Here is a 16,143-nt window from a genome sequence, read left to right on the forward strand (position 1 = left end):
GGGGCCGGCAGCACTTCCGCCGGCGGCCGGAAGCGCACCGGTGCCCCGCTACCGCCGTCCGCCCGCCGCCGCTGCCGGCGCCCGCCGTTCCGCGAGCGCGCCGCTCCCCCTTCCCGCCTTGTGGCTGGTGCCCGATAAAAGCTCGGTTCTTAACCGGCCTGAAAGGCGGCCTCGGTACAAAACCGGGGTTGTCCCCGCAGCCCTGCGGATAAAACTGACACACACACACCCCGCCTCAAGAAGGTGTTCAGTGGGCAGGGCCTGTGTCAGAGACCCGGCATGGTGGTGGCTCCGGGGGGCTGCAGGCATCCAGAGCCACTTCCCTCCAAAACTGGCATGTTTCTGCCCAAAAGAAACATCTGTGTGGGTTAGTGTTGGCCGTTTCTCGCTTAATGTTTTTTGCTGTGAGTCCCAAGTAACTCAAGAAAAATATTTTCTGGCTCCCCATCACTCTCATTCCCTTGCAAATGGGTTGGGAAGAGATCTGCCCGATCTACAAACCTACTGGTGGAGCAGCACCCGTTGAGAAGGACTTCATTTCACCACCTCCCCAGCTAGGCAGATCTATGCCATAAACTATAATCCTGCCTCTTGCGACATGCATGCTCATTAAAAGGGGGGCTGTTTGTTCCACACTGATGTGCTTTTGACTAGAAACGTCCTGACTCCTGCAGTTTCATTCCCCTCCCTGACAAATCCATGTCCAAGAAAATTCTTTAACATCCAGTCAAGTCCTTCCTGCTCGAAACTCCTGAGCTCAAGCTCATCCTGTCTGTTGGTTTGTGTGGAAATATTTGTAAAATACCTGACTAGCAATGACACTTCGTTGTTTTCTTGCGGTGCAAGATGATTCAGACTTTCCAGAGAAATGGCAGCGTTTGTCTCCATAGGGACCACGGGCGCTGCAAAGTGGCTGTTGGATGTTCACATCTCACCTGGCATTCCCTGATACGGCAGGGAGCCTCTTGAACTAGAACTGTTATTTTTAAATCAGACAAATGCACGTATATAAAACAAGTCATAACAAAACTGAGATATATTTGTCCAATGTAACTATACACTCAGTGTCCTGGGAAAGGCTCGAGATAGGGAGATGTGAGGGTGATAAGGGGGAAAGTCCTCCTTGGTTCAAAAGTCTCAGGAGTGAAAAAGTACAAATTTAGAACACATAGGCAGAGCAGGTCTGGGGAAAGGGGTTCGTTTCACATGGCTGTTAGGCATGTATGTCTCCTATAGAGGTAGCGGATGTAATACAAGACTCACCATGTGACTCTTTAATATGCACCTGTGGTCTTCTGCCATGACTCCTCAGTCTCCTTCTGAGCCTTGTTAGACACAAGGTCGCTGCTGTAGGTCATGGATTTTGGCCCTGGGAGGGAACACAGGCTCACGGTTAACATGCACCCACTCCAGATCACTCCCTCGCTCCGCAGCCTGCTTCCTATCAAAACCCCTATAGCCAAAGGAGCTACTGCAGAGGCTCCTTTGGTGCTTCCTGTTCTCTGAGCATAAATGAGCTTTTTTGGTCCATCACAAGTCCAGGCAGCTGCAGTAGAAAGCAAGTTCGAATAAAAAGCTCTTGGGCTTGATCTCTTGTCCCAGCCTGTGCTTCCCCTGCCCCCTGCTGCTCCCTCAGACACCTCCCTGCACCTCTCCGATGCTTTTTTTCCCTCCCAGCACCATTTTCCCACCTGGGCTGTCCCATAGGTCAGCCCGCAAAGACCTCCCTCCCTCCCTGCCCCTGGTTGCTGCTTTTATTTTATCTGTCAATCCATCTTTCCCTCACGGGAGGCCCAGGTTCCTCCTGACTGAACGCGGGAACGGCCACTACACGGATTTTGCTGTGCTTGGGAGAAGATGGGCTTCAACACGGGAGTGCCATTTACCTGCGCTTCCCTGCTTCGGCTGCCCAGAAGAGCATCCCCGCCTCACACAGCTCTGCACAACTGAAATGTAGGCGCTGGAAAAGATCTCGCAAAAAACAGGAGCTGCTGCCTGCGGAGAAACAAGCTGTGACGGACACTGAAGAGATGCCTGCCCCTTCAAACCCCACGCTGAACACGGGGGGCTGCCCCCACGGCCTCGCAGGCTGCCATTTCCCGCTGCCAACCCCGCGGCCCCCTGCTCCTCCTGCCTCCACGAACTGGGGGGGCTGCGGACACCCCGAAATCCCCCCGCACCCACGGGGCACGGCGGGCCCTGCCGCTGACAGCCGCCCCCCCGGCGCCCGCCCCGCAGAGGGCTCCTGGCTGCCGCCAACATCATGAGGTAAAACCGGCGTGTCGTCTCGCCGCGGGCCGCTCGGGGCCCTGGCGGTGTCGCCCCGGGGCCGGTGTCGTTCCCCGCGCCGGGGCAGGTGTTGGCAGCTGCCGCGCGGGGTTGCAGGGTCCGGCGTGTGCGGAGGGCGAGCGGTGGCGCGGCCCCGCGTGTGCCCCAGGTCCCCGCGCTGCGGCCCCGTCCCCGCCCGCCTCCCGCCGCCGCCTCCCGCCTCCCCGCGCCCGTCCCCGCCTCCGTCTCCTCCGCCCTGCCGAGCCCCGGCCCGCTCCTCCCCGCCGCCGCCGCCGCCGCCGCCGCCGCCGCCGCCCCGGCCCCGCGGCTCCGTCCCCGGCCCGGCCGCGCTCCCCGGCGGGCCGCCGCCTGCATGTCGTTGCTGCCCGCCGCCGCCGCCCCGCCGCCCTGCCGCCGCCGGCCCCGCCGCCCTGCCGCGCCGGATGCAGGTGAGCGCCGCGGCCCGGCGGGGCCTCCTGTGCTGAGGGGGGAGCGGGCCCGCGCCGCCATGTCGGGCCCCGCCAGCACCGGGGCCAGCACCGGGGCCAGCACCCGGGGCGGCCGCCGCGGCCTGGGCCGCCTCGCAGCCGCCGCTCCGCGCCCTCGCCGAGCCGTGCGTGCGGGTAGGGAGCGGGGGCTGCGGGCATGTCCCCGGCGAGGGGCGGCCCGGGGGGGGACAAGACCCCCGCGGGGGGCCGGGGCGTGAGGGGCGCGCGGGGGGCCCGGCGCTGGGCCCGGCGGCGGGGGCGTCCCAGGGGGCTGGGCCGCGGCGGCGTTGGCAGCCGTCCCCCGGGCTGCTCTGGGGCTGCCAGGCTCACCCCGCAGCCCCGGCTGAGGGCGGCAGCGACGGGGCAAAGCCGGGCCGTGTGGGGGGAGAGCTGGGCCCCGCTCCCCGCCGGGCCGGCCGCCATCCCGCCCTGGGACCTTCGCCCGGCGCCGTGGGGACCCGGCGGTGGGGTTGGTGGGGGTGTTCGTGGCGAGGGGAGGGTGTTTTGGGGGAGGGGAGGTTGTTTGTGGCGAGGGAAGGGTGTTTTGGGGGAGGCGAGGGTCTCCCCACTTTTTCCCGGTGGTCCACAGCCATCCCGTAGAAGGCACATGGCGGGAATGTCACCTGCAATAAAAGCTGGGCTTCAACCTCAGGCAGCAGTGACTGCGAATAAAATAACGTGCCTAAACACTTGAGTTTTTGTAACAGTTTGGGGCTTGCTTTCTAAACTTAAGTACTCTTGGTAAATATGGCGGAGGGCTCGGTTGCTTTCTGCCGGTTCGTGGCCACACTGAGTTTTTTCTGACTTTCTGAAATATTTAGCCACCAGCCTTTATCAAGCCATTTTTGAAACTTTGCATAGGCTAAGTATTTGCTTTGGGGAGTTACAACTTCTCAGGAGCTGGCCTGCTGATAAGAATTCTAGATAGCCTCGTTTAAGCCGGGGAAGGGGGGCTGCTGCACTGAAATTCATGCCTGTGCCGTCCCCTCTCCGTGACGCTCTGCTGCTCAGCCAAGCTCAAACATGCTCCCTCGCAACCTGAAACTAACCTGGAGGGGAGAACACCTCATCCTGATGTTGCTCACAGTCGTACTTTGTGTGTGTGTGTGTGTGAGTGTGTAGACATAGCTGATAATGAAAGTGATGATAATGTGTCTATTTTTAGCTCTGCCACTCCTTTGAGATGTTTTTGTCCTGGTGCTTTTTATTTTTTCCCCTAAACAAAAAAAAAAGTACAGTATTTCTAACAACAAAGTGTTCCCTGTGACACAACCCAAGGAATTCCTAGAAGCTGTATCCCAATTTGGAGGGCCAGAAGGCTCTGGCGAAGGTGGAGCACGGCCTTTACAAACACAGCACTGCCAGTGATTTTATTTCTGCATTCTCCCTATCAAAATAGGAAGCGGTGGCGCAATTTGTACTGCCAAATGTCACTCTTCCGACACACAGCCCTCTTCAGGTACAGCCACGTGCCAGCAATACCTCACAAAAGCTGCAGGCAGGCTTTACGTGTGAGGTTTACTTTGCACGGTGTGCAAGCGCCACAGCCTGACCTGACTTCCTGTACGTAGCCTTTCTCCTTTCCACAGCCCTCTGCTTCGGACGGCTTGATTCATTAGTGAATGTAAATGGGTTCGGAGGCACCACAGCACTTGCCTGTGGCTTTCTTTTCCCCCACAGAGGGTGTTGGGAGGTTATTTACAGTTTCGTTTTGTAATTTTGCTCCAGAGCAGATTGGCAGTGCATGCTTCTGACATCTTGTGGTTCTGTGCTCTGGAATAACGATATGCATCTCCATACACGTGACCCACAGTATCGTGTCGATTCATCTGAACAGAACTTACGTTTGAACATCAACTCAGGCATTAAATCTCCTTGCCCGCTGTCTTCAAAGATGCTTGAAGATGATGAAAGTCCCATTGCAGTTTGACTGTTCAGTTTAACTGAATGGTGGGAATTTTGCAGTTCTTTGCTGTCTGCTAAACAAATCCCATTAAACACTTTCAGTTTTGTTCTTTTCTTACTATTAAAAGCGAGGGTGGCCTACTCTGAGTGCTTAAGTACAGCAGCTTAATTTATTCCATGTTATCTTTCCTTCCTACAGGGGCTCTTTCTAATTTAGTTTGTGTATTTAATTGAAGGATAAAGCACAATGTAAATGGCTGATAGGTTTTGCCACGTTCCTCGGCTAAGTTTAGGTTTCCTCTCTCCTTGGAAGCCAAGATCCTAATGTGTCAGCGGCAAAGGAGTGAGACTACCCATCATCAGACTGTTAGAAAAACTTAGTTTGGCAGTGGCACGAAAAACATCAAACTTTGCAGATTCGTTTTAGTCGCTGTTGAGTTTCCCACCAGGTCTATGTGGCAAACTTCTGCTGGCACAGCTCTGTCTGCAAGCTCTGTGACGAAGTGTGACCCGTGACTGACATAGCTGTGCCAGCAGAAGTCCCAGCTGTAGAAGCAGTTATCTGCAAAAGTGCACTTTTACTGATATAGCTTGTTTTCGTTTTTAAAGGGTGTTTTTCCCTATCCTGGTAGCCTGCTGCTCAGGGATGCAGTGTAATCAGACATTTATTTCCCTGGGAGCACAGGACATTTATTTCCCTGGCTTCGAAGGTATGGCTGGTCAGGGTGTATTTTCTGTGTGTGCCTCTCCTCTTCCCATCCACAGTCTGTAGGAGCTCGGTCACATTTGCAGTAGGAATTCTCTCCTGGAAGTAAGTGATGCTATGGCTCTACTTGTTTTCTTCCCCTCTGAGGGTGTTTATAAAACTTACATTTCACATTTCATGTGATAAGCTGGGATTTTTATTTTTTTTCCTATGGGGACTGTGGTTGTTTTTCATTAACAACCTTGGTTTTGCAAAAAGCGAGACAGGCTTTTGACCGAGTTTGCTAAGCACAATAATATTTAGCTTTCACACCAGTGTTACAAGAAATAAGTCAGGAAGTGATCCCAAGGTGTGTGTGGACTCTAGTAGTAAAATGAAAAGCAGCACTGGCAAAAAAATCAATTTCCACACTGGGTAAGTCTTAATTTAAATCTAAAACACTGAGAAGAAAAACTTACATCTAGGTAGATCACAGCACCTGCTTTCCTTTTTTGTTCAGAGTCAGCGTGCACAAATGGGGAGTTGTATTTCTTTTTTCTTACTAAAACCTTTCTGAGGTCATTCTGTTTTTAAGTGGTAAAATTATGTGTCAGGAACGTGCTTAACTTTAGAGCAAACTTTCTTTAACTGCCAAAAAAACCTGCCTAGATCTGCTTTAATCCGTTGGACACTTTTGGGTTACTTAAGTTTAAAAGGGGAGATAACTACAAATAAATGGCTTGCTTACTAGTTATTGGGAGGAACTTTTGGGATGCCAAAAGGCACTCAAGGCACTGGATGTAACCTGATTTGCAGAATACTGAGAAAGCAAATGTAGTGGTGGAGCTTAGTTGTTTGGGAGCGTAAGACGGCATTTGAGAAAACTTTAAAAAATAAGTTAAAATATGTCTTAGGCATATTTAGATTCAGGAGGATTTACTGTGGATTTACTACTTTAGAGCATTAAATGCTAAGCCTCTTGTAATATTCCGCACCCCACCCCCCCCAATTCTGTGGTTCTCCTGATCATAGCCTGTAATCAAGGCTTGGGTGCTTGTTACTTGCTTGCTTCAATTTAACAGAACATTTCTCCTGTTTCAAGGAGATCTGCCTGCACTGTAAAGATGGCTCAGGCTAGTGGAGCAAGCTGCCTTTAAAATGCTGCACTTAACCTTGCACACGACAGCCAGCTGTCAGGTCTTCCTTCGCTCTGGAAAGCTGTGTAGAAATTGTGACTAAATCCAAGAGCTGTGCATTCTCCTCCATTTATCAGGTTGTCAGTTAATGTACCTGTCAAAACATGCAGCAAGCTGTTCTGATGGTGCAGCTATCCCCACTGAGCTGATTGAACTTTGCTGGTGCCGGAAATGGGAATGCTCCCAGCCCTGCCACGCATCAGACCCTGTGTTCAGCCACTTTCTCTCACTAACCTGACAGTAAATAAACAAAACAGGATGGAGGCTGCAGGGTGTTCATGTGTTTTAAAAGTGTTGATTCTTAGATCCAACAGTGACAATACTGTGTAACTTCACCTTTTGATTAATTCTTTGGGTTTCAGTGATTTGTCTGTACAGCTTCTCCATCTCACCTGTAATGATAAAAAAAGAGACTGTCTTAGGATGTTTCTTTATCACTACCTTTAGCTGGTGGCAAAGTTTCTGGAATTCTCTTGCTCTCCTTCCCATCTTAAAAGGCTTACGTATCTCTGGTCCTTGTCAACAAACTTCACACATGTACCTCCAGCCACAAGACCACCCCAAAAAAGATCAAACAGCTCAGAGGGGACAATAATCTCTGAAGTATCCTGCAGGAGATGGCAAAAAGACTTTATATGCACAGGGTTTACTGCATCCATTTGTGCCTTTTTCAGGAGTGCCTTGGTGTAGATCTCAGAGCAGGGTGCCGAGGACTATGTAAAGCCTTTAGCTGAACAGGCTGACTGGCTGTGTTTGAAGCTTGGTAAATTCACAAAAGGGCTATGTGACACCTACCTGTAATGGCAAGGTACTGGACATGACTTCGTTTCTGTTATTTGGGAGAAAAGTCCTCTCTTAGAGCTGAAAACAAGAAGAAAAAAAAATCCACAAAAAATACCAACCCCAAACTGGATAAAAGAGAGCACTGGAAGAAAACATCTCCAGAAAAGTTGCTCTGGAATCCTGTTGAGAAGAACAACTTTTGCAGTTGCTTGCGCATCTCCCTACAGAGGATCAAGAAGTAACTGAACAGTGTTCAGGCACTGCCAGAAAGCTTTCCCTCTAGGGTTCAAGAGTTGATCATTGAAAATACAATCAAAGGTAGGCAGAAATGCCTTATATAAGACAGAAATGCATTAAATGATGTTCTACAAGAAACAGATTTTATCCCTTTTATGAGGAGACATTAGACCAGCCCTAATAAAAATGCTCCGAGATGAAGAAAAAGCAGCTCCAAACAATTTTAGCTACAACTCATGCGCAGTTAGTGAAGAGAGAGGTTTTTGAAGCTGTACGAAGCCAGCACCCAGGGCCAAGGAACAGAACCCCATTTAGCTGTTGCATGTTGTGCACACAAGTAATTTGACTAAAGCTTGTAACCTGCATGTGTACACACGGAACAGATAAGGTTGTGTGTGTTCACCCTTACTGTAGCATTTCCTGATGTAAATGATTAATGGCATTTTATGATGGCGCGGCATTGTAGCTGTTTATGCTTAGCATTTGCCACATGGCTGTCTTTCACATTCTTGCCTGTAAAGGAGCTTTACCTTTTCTCTGAGAAAGGTATATAAAATGAGATTAAAAGGGCTGTAGGACTCTCTATGGATTTCCTAGGATATAAGAATACAGGATGGTATAGGCGCCTATCTTAAATGAAGTTAACGCTGTGTGTACGTTGTCTGCAGGCATGCTTCACAGATTCATAACACAGTCCTGTTAACAAAGGTGCTTGGACCATCTATGTTAGCAGCAGAGAAATTAAATACTTCTGCCTTTTTTGTCAAAACTAAACAGGTTGGGTAAAGTGAAACTTCCGCTTCTAGCACAACAGTGAGAGCAGAGCCATAGGAGAGAGGAAGAGAAGGGTTTTTGCTCATTGCCCTGCTGCTGAAAGCAAGTTGAGGCTTGCTTGTGACAGTGATGGTTAAAAGCGGCTGTGTCAAAAATAGCAATCTTGGGATCAGAACAGCAGTACTGCTGCCTGGCTCCAGTTCAAGTAGATCCACTTGAGGGAAAAGTCTAGGAACATAGATGCCAAGCCTCAGGAGGGGGCATATACTTTCTGAGTTAATGGGGTGATGGATCTTCAGAAGGGGTTTTAGTTTTGGGTTCTCCCCACCCCCATTTGCAGCTTGAGGATTGATGAATCTTTGGCTGTTTACAGACAGAACCAATTAATCCTTCAGAGCACCCTGCCATCATCCCGGCTGATGTGAATCAGGATTATTTGTTACCCTGAACAAAGTATAAAGGAAAAATCTATTGTGCCCTCAGCTAAGAGCTGAATTTTTATGGAATTTTTATGGCTGGGAAGCTACTAGAGGCAGGTCTCCTCCAAAGAGCCCATGGGCCTGTGCCCTTCCTGAGTTGGGCACCCACCTGCAGTCTCTGGAGGCCTGTGTTGGAAGGGAGAATGGAACGCAAAGCTCCCAACTAAGGGCCCTTTATCCTGGCCAGCAATCCTTCCCTAACTACCACTGCAAGTCAAAGCTCCCCAGTCTCCTACTTACAACCATCTGAATCTAAAAACCCAATTAAACTACCTTAAAAGCTTTTTAAACGCAAAAAATACTCACAGGATGAGGCAGTTCTGCAAGCTGCCGAAGAGAGAGGAATGTTTAGCCTTGTGTTGCTGTGGAGGAAGGTTTTGTTGTCTGCTTTTGGGACAGGTGGGGAGGAGAAGAAGGTCTGCTCACGAAAAGTGAGGGGGAAAGGGAATCATCTTCTCTGTAGAAATACCCATGCTACGGCTCACAGCTACACACAGAAGGGATATGTAGCCTTCACCTTATGGGGTCCCAGCACTGAAAAGGGAGCTTTCCCCACGTAAAAAAATGGCCTTGGTTTTCTTCTTAAGACGTTTTGACAGCTCCAGAAGCCTGACTCAGTAACGCATCATTTTGAAAAGGAGGTTTTTACAGGCTGCTAAGCAAAGTTTTTTGAGTGCTACGATGTAGGCCTTTTGGGTGAATTTGAGACCCAGAAAGGCTCTTGTTTTCATTTCTTTGAGTGTCCATTACCACCTGAAACAACCTTTCTTTAGCAAGTTTCTTCTCTGAGGGAGCCAAACCTCACGTTGGGAGCAATAATGTAAGTGTCATCCCTCTTCATTTTTTTCCTCTTTGCTTCGGTGTCAGGGTCCATCAAACATTTTTTTAGTTCATCACATTTCACAAGTACAAATATAACTACAAAAAGCATCGACTTCTGGTCAAGCTGTTAATAATAGTCAGGGCTTGTAGATTGTGCTCGTTTGCTGTTTACCCTTTAGGGCAGCTGAATTAATTGATCCGTTAGTTTTCCCCTCGCTTTTCAGGAATGCTTCCATCTGACTTAACATCTTTATGCCTTCTAATCACAAATTAATATTTTTTTTTCTCCTTCCTAAGAAATCAATCTAAAGGTTCTTTCAAAAGGCGCTGGCTTGGCGTTGGGTACATAGAGAAGCACACTGAAGACTTCCTTCTGCAGATTTTTAACTGTTTTTTCCATGTGATACTGGCAGGAAAATTGAGAAAGCAGGAAAGCAGAAAACATACTTTGTATGCTTTGCTGGACATCACCATCCTGTTTTGTAAACAGTGGAGAGGTCCTGCAGGTTTTTGTGTTTTCAGCTATGTGGCCTGCAGCCATTCCTGCTCCTGGTGCTAGAGATTTCATGGCCTAAAAAGGTATTTGAGAGCTTCCAGTGGAAAGGTCCCATTCAAATACTCTGGATGCATTTCTCTCTTCCATGTAAGCTAGGGAGTTTGTTCCTGCAGGGTGGAAGCAAAAGTACACCTGAGACTTGCTTGCCGTATGTACTTGCATGAAGTCAGTAAGCTTCCCAGTGGCACGAGGCAGGGTGTATCTCCTTCAAATAAATGTCTTTTATCTTGAGTCAGCCTTGACATGTGGAGAATACCCTTTGCTCTTCTCATTGCTCCAAGTCTGAGAGCTGGAGTAGAATTAAAACAGTCGGAAGAAAGCATAAAGTTGTCACCCAGTCGTCTGTGGGAAGAAATGCAGATAGGAACCATGGCCAGCCCTCTGAAACTGCCAGTGTTTCCTGGACTTTCGGAAAGGGTTGGTTCACTCACTTCTTGTCGGAGCACGTATCGGTATGCACTGCTCAGCCCTTGCACACATGACACAGGCTGCTGCAAGATAAGTTTCCTATCTGTACCAGCAGGAAGCTCTAAAACTGATTTGCAAGGGACATAAAAGCATAGCAGTTGTCAGAAACAGTGCTGTCCAGGTAAAAGAAAACACTCTTTGCATTTTCTTAGACTCATGGAACTTGCAGCTCTGGGCAGGAAAAGGCCAATTGGGACAGTGTGGAATGTAGTTCCAGAAAACTGGTTAGTGCTTCCTCTATACCTTAAAATTCAATTTATATTTATTCTGTTACATGAGTTTACAACTGGCCCTGGAAGTAACACAGGATGAATTATCCACCCAGCAGAAATTTCCACTTGTGAACGCCTTTCCTCTAATCCCTTCTTGTTTTGGAAAGTTAAGAAAGCAAAAGGAAAACGGGGCCAGACGAATTCTCACATACCAGAATATAGTCACAAGTGCCAGGAAGAGTCTGGTTCAGATTGTCAGATGGCCCTTGGCTTGCATTTTTTCCTCCAACCAAATCATGTCTTACCACTGGGAGTAGTTCAGTCTGTAGGCATGCTTTTGTACCTGTGCAATGATCCTCTTCCTTCTCCTCACTCTGGAGTGAAAGACTGGGAATAAGTGCAGTTCATCTCATAAATTAGGAATATTTTGAGTGGATGAGAGAAGCACATACATTAAGTGTTTGAGACCTGCGGATAGAATAGGAGGCTTGGTATTTTTACAGTACTACGATCTCTTTGACATATCTCAGATTACAAGATTATATAGCCTTTTTGCAGATTTATGGAGCAAAGCCTAAGTGAGGCTATGACCTTAGGATATCAGTTTTATTCTTTGATGTATGGTTTGACTTGAGGACTGCACAGTGACTAGTCCTGTGATGACACCTAGTCTGCAAGATGTTTTCCTGCCTGCTGTAGTACCCGTAGGTGCTGCCAAACAGAGCTCCCCCATGCATGTGAATGTGGAACCGTTCAATTTTTAATAGATGGCTATTTATTTCGTGGTGGCTGCTGGTATGGACAAAACAACCCTAGATGTGTATGCGGGGAGATGAGTATAACTCAGAAGTATTTTCTACTTGCAAAATTAGGTGTTGTGTTTTAAAGCCTCAAGCTGTCAACAATGCTACAGCATTCCTGAATCTGTACCTGCCTCTTCCGCATACCCACTGTGTCTGTACTCTTGCTTTAGACTCTAAAACGGGGGGGGGGGGGGTGTGGGGGGTGCTACCCAGCAGTGAGTGACACTTGGTAGAACCGGGGCTTCAGACATTTCTCTTCTTTAACTTCCTTTCAGAGATCATTATGTTCTTCACAGGTTTATATAGTCCTTAGTGTCATGTGTACTTGGACATCCTGGCACCTCACTGCTTTGAAAGCAAGCATCGGGGCCGCAGCATTTGCATCAGTGCCTGATGGCTGTGTAACTCTGAATCCACAGCGAAGGACCATGACCAAAACTCAGCATGATGAGGAGGGAGGGGGAACTGCAAGGAACCCTTTGCCAACACAGACATTAGGAAACTCATGAATTAAGTTCTCACGTGCTAGCATATTAAGAAATAACAGAAAACGGACCTGTTTGAAAAACTTTGGCAGAAATTGCCACATTTTTATTCCTTGGGTAGGTGATGCATGCGCTTTAGATGAAATTCCTTGAAGTGGCTGAACAGAAGAATCAACCCAAGTTCAACCTATCTTCTGGCAGAGGAACGGGCACAATTCACTTCAGCTCTTGGCCATGACCCCTCTTGCCAGCTGACATATACCTCAGGGTTTGTTCCCATATGGCCTGCTTCCTTCCAATAAACTATTACAGTGATCGTTCTGGGCAACAGAATTAGCCTGCTGCTAATTTTGGTTTAAAGAACAGGATACCTCCTCCCCTGGGTAGTGTCTTGACCCACTGGACATCACAGCCTTTGTGTGTTTTGCTGTGGTCAGATTTTATAGATGCTAATAGTTTAACTTCCAGATACTCACATCTCACCTGTCAGAGGTGAATTTCCTCATCCCCGCAGAGATTGTCTTGGGCTATTGTTGCTGTAGTTTCTCATTTTCCACCTTTCTGGAACATAGCTAGAAGAGTACGTGTTACTCATCAACATTGGTTTTAAAACTACATCCAGTATACAGAAGTTTAAGTGTGGTGTAAACGCACATGGGAAAGATTTGGATAATCAGATACAGAAGCAGCTGAACTAACTCCCTTTTGATATCCAAATAATATGCTTTTCTCAGGCTATCAGGCAAGCTTTTTTACTTCTTTGATTAAAGAAGTAAAGTACATTTAAATATACCCTATGAGAAAAGGGTTTATGCCTATAAACTGCTTTATTTTAAAGAGATCCACTTTCCTTCTCCTCCCTCTTCTGAGCATACAAGCCTAGCTACTTCGAGCACTAGTGCAACGTCCTGTGACCTGTTGAAACTGGGCTGTAATACCAAAAGGCTAATTTATTGTGCCAGCAATTGCAAAAAAGTTTCCACTATTGGTGTGTACTTTTTTCTCCGGCTTCTTATTTTTTTATCTCCTTTCTTTTATAATCTAGAGCTTTGACTCATCCAAATCTACGTGTAGTTGAACAGAGCAGGCCTTGTAACTTTAAAGCTATCTGAAGTAAGTTTTACAGTGGCAGATTTCCCTGTTAATTATTGCTGCAAAGCACAGATTGTGAGCGATAAGCTGGCCATTATCTTTCTGTCATATAGGGAGAGTAGCTGAAGTGCTGCTGGGCTTTGCTTATTTTGTTAAAGTGTTGGCAGCCTACCATTTAAAGGGTAAGATAACATTGTAGCTGCAGAAATCGTCTCATTTGTTCCTTTCTCCTAGCACAAACTTTTCTCTGAAGGATGAAAGGTTATTGAGGACTCCAGTTGTATTTTTAAAGAAAGGGAGAAATGTTCATTGAGAAGACCGCTTCCGAGTCGCTGCAGTGGTGTAGGTGAATTAATAATTCTGGTGTAGTTTCGCTCAAAAAACAGGTCGATAGCTGACTTCTCTCCAACTATTGATCATGAGGAGCTGAATGAGACAAGGTGTTGGCTTGGGGCAACCTTAACAGGGTTTTTATCGTTTCTAAGCAAGTGACTGAATGAGCTGAGGTGTTGGATTAGGCTTGTCAATAAAACAACTCTTTCCCTGGAGGCTCAGAAGGATGCTTGCGCACCACGCCACTTCAGGCTCACTCAGTTCTTGGTGTGGAGAGTTCTGTCACCCTGGTCCTGTTGCTGTCAAAGTGGACCTAGGAAAACCTCCAGCTTTAAGTTGCAGCTGTGCACGGCTGCTTTTCTTCTGCGCTCACAGCCCAGGACAGCATTTTGTCTTCAAGCTTGCTACTGATCCAGCACTGACTGCTTCCTTCCTCAGGCTCCCAGCGACTTCAGTTCTTAATCCTTTAAGCCACTCTGTCCTGTATCTCATTAAAAGACCAGCGCTCTCCAGGGGATGGGGCAGCATTGCAAATGGGTCATTTCTTTGAACTAGTGTGGGATGCTCGTGTAAATAAATGCAGTATTTAAGCCATCCCTTTGGGGCCTTCTGGTTAGATTTATTTACAGGCTGGCTGTTGAAACTCTTCTTGCCCTATAATAGATCCCTTGTATGCATTTCTGTTGAGCAGAGCGTTGCTTTTGAGGAGCTACCTACCCTGTGTTTGCATGTCAACTAGCCCCTAAGAGCTCCTGTGAAAGCAGCAAGCGTAAAAGGCATCTGCAGACAAAGGCATGTTTTACTCTATGACTTGATGCAGATATTCAAGAGTTGTCATGTACACCATGAGAGGTAACAGCCTATTTCAACCAGAGCAGAAACTGTTCTTTGGAGTAAGGACTGAAACGTTAACCAAATACAGAAATTAAAAATCACTACGGAATGCTACATAGTATTTCCATGCAATAAATAGTTTAACTGTTCTTGTAAGTGGGGGTGTGACATAAAGGAAGAGGAAGGGTGGAAACCTGGATGTTCTTGTGTTACCTGTGCTTTAAGAAAAGACTCTATATTTCATTTAGAGGAGATGAGGGAACAGGGGGAAATAACTAGTGGGTGTATGTCAGTAGGACAATTAGCATTTCCATCAAGTGAGTGCCAGTTGGCTCTAGAATTAATCTGATGGAGCTCGTTCCCTCCCTTCCCACTCCTCCCCTTGGCTTTGGCTGTTTTTCTCCAGGGTTTGCTTATATGACTTTTCTGTTTTTCTCTGGGCTTTTATGGTCTTTGTTGAAGTGATAACATGAAGCCCCCTGGGCTCCCACCACCACTGAATTTACAATCAACTGCAGGTTCTTGGTTACCTCTTGCATTTCACTGTTCCCACCCCCAGTTTGAATTTCCCTGCGCTGGTATGCCAAGACAGACAGAGGAGGCAAAAAGCCTTGTGGGCTGTGGTTGTGAACACCTCTGCAGCCGGCTGTACACCTTGTGTTGCTTGCCTTACAGGGACTCAACAGCACGCGAGCAGCTCTGTGTAAGCTGAGCCAGCACCCTAACCAGCGTGCTAGGCACAGGCAGTTCCTTGCTGGAAAGGAGGAAAGCTGTGTAGTTAAGGTAACGGTGACTGTATTTTCAGTCCCTGAAAACAGTCTCTTTGAACGACAGCCTCTAGCAGATCCCTGTGAACTGCTGCGCCTCTTGCACAATGAAGAGCTTGCTAATGAGCAAAGAGAGGATTTTCTGTGGAACTGAACAGACAAAACTTAAATAGCCTCCTCGTGCTGAGCCTAATCTAAGTACCACATGGAATAAAAACTAGAGCAAGGTTTGGACAAATTCCATTGTATTGTTGCTGTGCTTGTTGTCGATATGTCCTTTTCACTATGCTTCTGGGTTCGCTAGCTGGAGTGGGGAGTGCAAGCCCAAAATCCTGCATGCAGGTTCTGGCGGGGTTGCCACTGCTGTGGCACGGACTGCAACAGTTTACAAATGGTCAACCAAAGTCTATCAAGGAGCAGTGCTCTTTTCCTGACCCTGAAGTGACTCCATGAAGATGCCTCCTGCCTGTGCAGCCTTGTTCCAAACCTGGTGGATGGCTGTGAGTTTCCCTTGACTATGGCAAAGATAAAAGGGCTAGGCAGGGGCAGCACCATAATAAAGAGTCTGTTCCCATCTGCTTCTCAGCACAAACATGCCTCCTGACCAGCTACAGCTTAGAGGAACAGCTTTTCATCCTCTCAGCATCAGTACAGAGATCCTACCAATTAGGGCTTTACACTTCTGCTTATTTTGCCTACATCAGCTGCAATATAAAAGCTACAGTCCTTGAAGGACATCTGCCTTGTGATAGGTACAAGGAAGGACTATGAAAATTACTTCTGAAGCTTATTTTGTTGAAGTATTTTCTACATCTAATATTTATCTTGATCATGTAGAAGAGGTGGCAGTTTTAAAAAAATGTTCAACTTGCAATGTGTGTGAAGACTCCCTAAAAGTTTCAAGTTAAGGAATGTAAGTACTGAACCTAAGAGTAGCAAAGATGTCATACTAAAGC

General features: G+C 47.7%; 1 protein-coding gene and 1 long non-coding RNA gene across 5 annotated transcripts in view; one reads left to right on the plus strand and one right to left on the minus strand.

Annotated features, from left to right (window-relative positions):
- Nucleotides 1–16: 16 nt before the first annotated feature.
- LOC129736246 (uncharacterized) lies at nt 17–2,128 on the minus strand. The gene is made up of 3 exons (XR_008732571.1): nt 1,887–2,128; nt 1,264–1,369; nt 17–976 (listed from the first exon to the last, which is right to left on the minus strand). It is a non-coding gene; the product is annotated as an uncharacterized LOC129736246 (long non-coding RNA).
- Nucleotides 2,129–2,203: 75 nt separating this feature from the next.
- The window catches only part of CNOT6L (CCR4-NOT transcription complex subunit 6 like), a 37,359-nt gene continuing 23,419 nt past the window's right edge, over nt 2,204–16,143 (plus strand). Inside the window, exon 1 of one of the 4 annotated variants that reach the window (XM_055711981.1) lies at nt 2,204–2,717. The gene's annotated coding sequence lies outside the window, so the exon portion shown is untranslated. Of the gene's footprint in view, nt 2,718–2,745; nt 2,892–5,348; nt 5,473–15,101; nt 15,204–16,143 lie in introns of those variants that run through there. The other 3 variants (XM_055712178.1, XM_014276903.3, XM_055712085.1) reach the window with 3 other exon arrangements.

Source organism: Falco cherrug, chromosome 1 (genome assembly GCF_023634085.1).
Source record: "Falco cherrug isolate bFalChe1 chromosome 1, bFalChe1.pri, whole genome shotgun sequence".
In the NCBI taxonomy this organism is placed as follows: Eukaryota; Metazoa; Chordata; class Aves; order Falconiformes; family Falconidae; genus Falco; species Falco cherrug.